A 7562-nucleotide genomic window follows, 5' to 3' on the forward strand; every position below is an offset into this window, starting at 1 on the left:
TGCTAACCCAAGCCTGAGCATGTTGAAATCTGCCTCTCTTTATTTTTTAATGAATAGTACTAGTAATGATTTATCGCAAGATTCATTCCTATTTCTGTATAGTTTTCAAACTGACTGTAGATCTTTGAAACTTGCATATACGATTATATTTGTTTATTTGCTTAACATTGCATACGGTCATTTATACCATTCAATAATAAATAAATTTTATTTGTTTCTCTTATTTCAGCGCACAGTTTTATTATATACACATGTATTTTCGGTTGAAATTCCTAATTTTCTTGTTTGGCTCTTATTGGTCGTGTTTTGTATTTGTGCTGTTTTGTTTTTATGTTCACATAAAAAGCACAACTTTATGTTTCACCAAAACAATACGTGTGTATCAATGTGGCTATGATTTGTAGGCGTACTTGTATATATGTATGTATATATGTATAGTACACAAATGCATACAGGAATACGTTGTCCAAAATTTTTTTCTGAGCTTAACTTGTTGTATGTTTAAGCGTGTTTGTACTATAGCAMAACCAACAATTATTTATTTGCTCATTTTGTTTTTGTACGTATCTTCACTGCTTCAAAGTGATCTTATTTGACCAACAAAAATAGCAGCAACAACAACGATTACTGCAAACTCCTTGCAGTATGTCACGGCGTGTCAGTGTCGAGTCTTGCGAAACCACCAGCATGAGAAGATTCCGAACGGCGACGACGACGCACAAGCTGTCCTTGGTCAGCCTCAGCTGCAGCAGCGCTTTCCAACTTCAGCAAAACATTACCAATTGTTGTATATTGTTGTAGTACTGTTATTCTTGACCATCTGTTTGGACAATGCCGCAAGCTTTAATGTGTAGTTGAACATAAATGACCAAAGGAAATCATATGAACTCATGCACGCACACCAAAACATGCATCTGGTATAATATGTTACGTATGTATGTATAAGAATTCATGTGAACCACATTGCTTATGGGTTTATGTGACATGCCATTCTAGCAGCTTTGTCTCGAGTATGAAATTGTTGCTGCTTTATATTCCCTGTTGTAATGATTTGGTTATTTCAACAGCATCAGCAGATATTTTGCTATTCTCATAGTCACCCGTTCGGTTTTCTCAATGTCTTTTAGAAGGGTGGTACGGTTTGCTGCCACTGGAACAAACCACGAACACAAATTGTCTTAGACAATCATATAATTTTATATATGTATACATATTTAAAGGTCTTCCCAGCAGCGATTGGTGTCGCAAGGTTCAAGACTGTATCAGTTATACTGTCTGCTCAGAGTGTAAATTGAGTCCAACATTTGTCTTTTAAACGGAACATAAAATATAAGAGGCTTAACACGGAGTTATATTATTACTTTCCTTCATTAATTGCGCCAAGTAAAACACCTTATCTTCTTGAAGGTTACACCAATAATGATCTTTATTTTTAAATAAATTTAACATGAAGGTAAGTAAGTACAGTAAAAATTAAAACAATAATAATTGTATAAAAGTTGGTAAACAGGAAATAAGTATTAATTACTACACAATTGTTGCAGTGTTTTGTTCTGCTGACTTTAATATTTTAAAATTARAGGGAAAAATTATTATTAGTACCAGTAACTTATGAATATGAATACAATTTAGTTTGTAAGAAAATAATGTTTTATATTGCTGACTTAAACTATTTAAAATTCAAATGAAAATTTTATTAAGTGTGTCAATAAAAAAAAATAAAGTACAATAATAAAATAAATTACATGATTTATTGTTGTTGTTTTGTTGGTGTCTTCTGGGTTTTGGTGGGGGTTGATGTGACGATACAACTACGGCAATATGAAACAAAATTGAATCATTTGCAACCGTTGTTCGTCTATAAGACGGCTCATGATTATATTATAGACCAAATGGACTATGCTTGACAATGGCACAAGACATGAATCGTGGGTGAGCTGTCNCGGCTCATGATTATATTATAGACCAAATGGACTATGCTTGACAATGGCACAAGACATGAATCGTGGGTGAGCTGTCAAAATYGATGTTGCGAAAAAGAAAATAGCTAAAAAGCAGCCTWGTAAATTTTTTATTTMCGAACCAGTATCTTGAAAATCGGGYTAGACCCCTTTTCTACCAACACATTTCTGGGAGCAGCTTAAGAAAAGTTTTCATCAGTTGTGTTGCTGGGTAGTCATCAAGAGCGCTCATTAGCACAAAAGCTTATGTTCAGTTATCTGTATATTGTGGTTAGTTTATGTTGCAAGGATATTCAATTAAAATAACAAATTGACAGTTTCAGCTTTAGATGTCTTCAAAAGTTGTTTTGCGTAGAGTGAATGAGCATTTCACAAATGTGAATTCACACCTAGTAAAATATGTTCACTAGCCGTAATGCAAAGATATGACATACATAAGTATGTATGTCGTACATATATCTGTATGTGCTCTTGAGAGTAAATTATATTTAAGTATTAAGTATTTATCATAAACGGCTCCTTTTGTGTTGTATACATCATAATATATGAGGTGTGTTCAAAAAGTATCGCGAATTTTGTGTTTTTTCAAAAGTTATTTATTTACTCATGAATATCTATTTTGTCCCCTTCAAAGTAATCCCCATGAGATATTATACACTTGTGGGAACGGTTTTTCCAATCTTCGAAGCACTTCAAAAAATAATTTTTTCTTTTATCTTCTTCAGCTCCTCCTTCGATGCCGTCTTTATATCGTCAAGAGAAGTGTAACGTCGTCCTTTCATGAGCCTCTTCAGTTTAGGGAACAAGAAAAAGTCACAGGGGGCCAAATCTGGGGAATACGGTTGCTACGGCATCATTARTGTGTTGTTTTTGGCCAAAAAGTCGCGCACAAGCAACGATGTGTGAGCAGGGRCGTTATCGTGGTGCAAAAGCCAATTTTTGTCACATCTTCTCGGCCTTCTGAGAACATTTTGTACCACCGATAAACGTTGCTTCGGTCCAAAGTAGCTTCTCCGTATGCCACAGTCAACWTTCGGAATGCMTCCGCSCACTTAATTTCGTTTTTCACACAAAATTTGATACAGGTTCTTTGATCCATTTTTTTGAAYAGGTAAAAATCTAAGACGATCCATAACACGTGCATGCAAAGCAGCTGTCAACAATTAAATGAACATTCAAAATGGCCGAGCTTGTCGGCATAAGTGAGAGAGTACTAACATAATGCCACAAAATATTCGAAATTCGAATATACGTAACCCGCGAAAATTCAAAATTCGCGATACTTTTTGAACACACCGGTATGGACCTCGTACATACAAACTAATATATTATATTGAAAGCAAACTTACGTACAGTGTGCTTTATCTTTTATAACTAAATGTCAGCTGAACAGAGCCTTAAATATAAGTATAGGACAAAACCATACTAGCTATGTTGCGGTACGAGAGTCCTTATGGTACCTGCTATTTTTACGACCTTTCTGAAAACCAATGGTTTCGCCAATTTACCGCTTACATTGCAAACGCAGGTTGAACCCTACGAGATTTATCAAAATAATGTACTAACTATTGTACATATTGGAATGGTCTACAGAAAATTCCGGGATGCTATATGCCTATGCTGATGAGTGCTATCATAGAGYAGGATCTGCTATCTGCCTGTTGTGATTGAAGCTTTTCAATGTCGAACTTTCCTTGTGTTTGTTGACATGCGTTTTTTGCTGATACATAAGATAGTGGTTAGAATCGATTGTACGACCGCTGAGCATACGCACGACTAAAACACTGGAAACGTGTCTCCCATCTATCACAACATGATCGATCTGATTTTCGGCTTTTCGATCCGCCGACAGCCAGGTAGCTTGATGTATCTTCTTATGCTGGAATCTAGKAATACAGATAACCATATTTCGGACCCCGGCGAAGTCGTCGGCCTCAACCCATTTGGGGATGTTTCGTCGTGGAGGCTGAACTTATCGACTGTTGTGCCAAAGATACATTCCTTGTCCACCCTGGTGTTAAAGTCGTCAAGCACGGTTTTGACATCGTACATTCCAGGTACATGTTCTTAAGTCGTTATCCTTAATTTGTCTGCCAAGGTCGTCAGCAAAAAGGACTTTGTCCTCCGAGGCTTTTTGTTCCTTTTACTTGGTAGTGTATTTTACGCGACGGGCCCACAAAAGCCCACCGTACAACCATRAGGAGGGGATGTTTCGCTTTCTCGCTTCAGCTCGCCTTCAAAACGATGTTTTCTGGCTACTGTTTACTGGTTTCTAACCACTCCCAAGTGAATGGCGATCAGTGAACTTTCCTCACTTGTAATAACTTCTACACATGACTCAATTCTCTAATATATATACTATTTGTATATACAAGGTGTGTTCCAAAGTAAACAGGACTTTGGAAAAAAAACAGAACAAATTATTTTATTCAAAATAGTCTCTTTCTGCTTCAATAAAGCTTTTTGCACGGTTCAACAGCATGTCGAACGAGTGTTTTAGCTCGTTGGCCAGTATGCCGGTGCAAGCCTTTTGSATGGCCTCTACRTCTGCATAACGCTTTCCTTTCATGGGCAAATGCATTTTTCYGAAAAGGAAGAAGTRCGGTGCCATATCAGTTGAATACGGAGAGTGGACAAAGATGTCCTTCGAATGTTGGTTTTAGTCGTCAGTCAATTTGTGCGGAGCAAACCGTGCACACACCTTTCGTAAGCACAAATCTTTGGCCAAGAAGCGATAAATCGATGTTTTGSAAATGTTTAATTCCATTTCCATGAGTTTCAATGATGATCACGGCTAACTTTTGATGAATTCACGCACAGTTTCGATGGAATCGTCATTTATGTCCTCACGACCACTTTGAAAATATTGAAACCACTTAGACTGATCAGAGCTTAGATCTAACCAACCTTCTATTTCGACTCAATTCCGGGATATCTTCCTGGTTATAAAGAATTTCATTACATCTGATATTTGCTGATATCCGTTGGCCAATAAATTGGTGTTGCCACCAGGAGGCTCACACCCCCATTCTTGAGATGCCTGGAATAAGTCGCGCCCTTTAGCYGCCGTTAGGCGTGATCCCGAGCAAACATGCTTCGCATTAAAGCCGTTTTCCATAGTAAATTTGTGTGGGTGCATATTGAGGAGTTCTTTATATTCTTCAGCGATCATTGCTTTTGATGTAATAGTTGTGGTTTGAATGTTATGAGTACTGATTTTTTATCCTCATACGGTTTAATTCTGTTTTTAACATAACAGCAGTGCCTCCGCTCGCACAACTACTATTACTATTAATTATATAGTTGTGACTCGTAAAATGAGTTTCGGATATTAGACATCCATCTATTTTATCTTTTTGTAAAATAAGTTGACGCTCTACTTGGTGTTTTAATAGTCCATTTGCATTCCATGTCATAACTCAGAGAGTATGATGAGGATGAATGCATCCCTTAGATTTATTTATTTAATTTTTTTTTGAGGTTATCTAAACGACTTCAGATATCTATTTTGAATTTTTCTTGTTTATTAACCACCTTAAGGATTTGAGTTAGTAGGTCTTCGGTTAACTTAATGTTTTTTTTTCGTTCACCATGTTTGAGTTGCTTTTCAGTACTTCAAAAAAAGTTAGCCCACTCATCTGGAACTTTTTGCTTCTTCAATTCTTTGAAACTCGTTTTGCCAGTTACAGTTACAGTATTTGTCTTTTTCTAAGTATGGTTTTTGGCACTCGAGGGTTTTATGCTTACCACCGCATTTAACGCACTTTGACATTTTGCCGCAGAAGTTCTTGGTGTGTCCAAATATATAGCAATTTTTACATTGTGGCATAACTTTAGGATTCCGAAATATGCTCAATGAGAACAACGGTATGCACAATTTGTTTGATTTCATATATTTTCTTAATGTCTTCAACAGAAACAAAAGTAGCTAAAAGCATGCTTAAAGGTTCCCGTGTTTTCCACTTGAGTTTATTTACGACGTTCATAACATTTAAATCAGCCTTTATTGGCCGTGTTTGTTTATCAAGGTATTTAGTTCTTTATAATATGAGAAATTTGAAATCATGTTAGGTGGAGGCCGCGGTTCATACTTCGGTYTTYCATTTTTAGCTGTGAASTTTTCACCGTTCGATGAYAAAATGTATTATTTTATGATTACTTCTGGTGAAGCTCTGCTTTGCGCTTTTTATTAGGCCTTTTATTTTTCTTTAAACTTCAATCTGTTTCCAGAGCTAATTCTTCCTCATCAGTTTCGTATTGTGATTGACTATAATTAGGCACAAGTGGGCGATTATTTCGTTCTTTAAGCTTTTGATTTTAATTTTTTAATTGTTCGCATAACTGTTCTAATTTTTTCAGTTATTGTTCTATTTCATTTATTTTGGAAAATAACATTTTCYGTTGGCTTGTTAGTATTTCCTGAGCATCCACAGGAGGTGGTAAGATATTAGAAACAAACGTTAACTTTGCAAAATTTCAAAACGATATCTTAAAAACTGAAGGAATAGTTCATATATACAGACAGACGGACGGACAGGCGGACATGGCTAAAGCGACTCAGCTCAACAATCCGATAATTTATATATTTACTTTATAGGGTCTCCGACGCTTCCTTATGGTTGTTACAATCTTCATGGCAAACTTAATATACTCTGTTATGGGTATAATAAATATGTGGCAAATATAAGATTAAACGTTTACCAGTTTCGGTGTATACTTTTAGGCTAATCTTCATGTAAAAAAGATGAACTATAAAGAAACCAAATATAATTTAGTTCTTCTATTTGATAACAATAATATATATTCTACTAGAGGACCCGTCCACGCTTCACTGCGCCTGATACATGGATAATAATACTGATACATAGATAATGATACTGATTTCTATTAGTTGGGTTATAACTATTAGTTAATGAGATATAGCATTTTTGTGAGCAACTTGTGTTAGTTTACAAAAAAATTTATCATAAAGCGTTTCATGTGTTAATAAAGCACTGCTTCATGGAGGAAAATTTTGTTGAATTTGGGCTCAGGGAAATCCACCGATATAAAGATATTCGCTTAGCTTAAAGAGGCGAAAGCTCTGTKCAAAGTGAGTGCCTCGCAAGTTCATAATCCAACAAAAACAACGAATAACTGATTCTGAGAAGGGTTTGAGTGGCTCTTTAATCGTTTAAAAACGAATTTTTGCGTCGATGAGTGACAATAGAAACTTAGCTCCTTCATTTCCCACTGAAGTCCAATCGACARTCATTCTAGTGGACTGCATATGATGAACCGGTTCACAGGCGTGGAAAGACGAAAAAGTCGGCTGGAAAAGCTATGGCATCAGTCGTTTGGGATGCACTCAATGACTGATTACTGTTATAATCTATTYCACTGCGTATTTGGTTGCAGTTCTTTTCTTCTATTCCAAATACTTAATTGTTTTATTTTTGAGGAAGAATCTGTTTAAAAGTGTACGCATATCTTCAAATTACTGCTACAAACATGAATTTTGAAAAAATGCTTAAGATTTGAAATATAATTTTCGTATTTATTAATTGTATTGGATTCTTACATAAAGAGATAAAAAGTATCCTTTGCCCTTACCCTGGTTCT

The sequence above is a fragment of the Bactrocera latifrons genome, unplaced genomic scaffold (genome assembly GCF_001853355.1).
Source record: "Bactrocera latifrons isolate USDA-ARS-PBARC rearing strain unplaced genomic scaffold, ASM185335v1 scaffold_288, whole genome shotgun sequence".
Taxonomy (NCBI): domain Eukaryota; kingdom Metazoa; phylum Arthropoda; class Insecta; order Diptera; family Tephritidae; genus Bactrocera; species Bactrocera latifrons.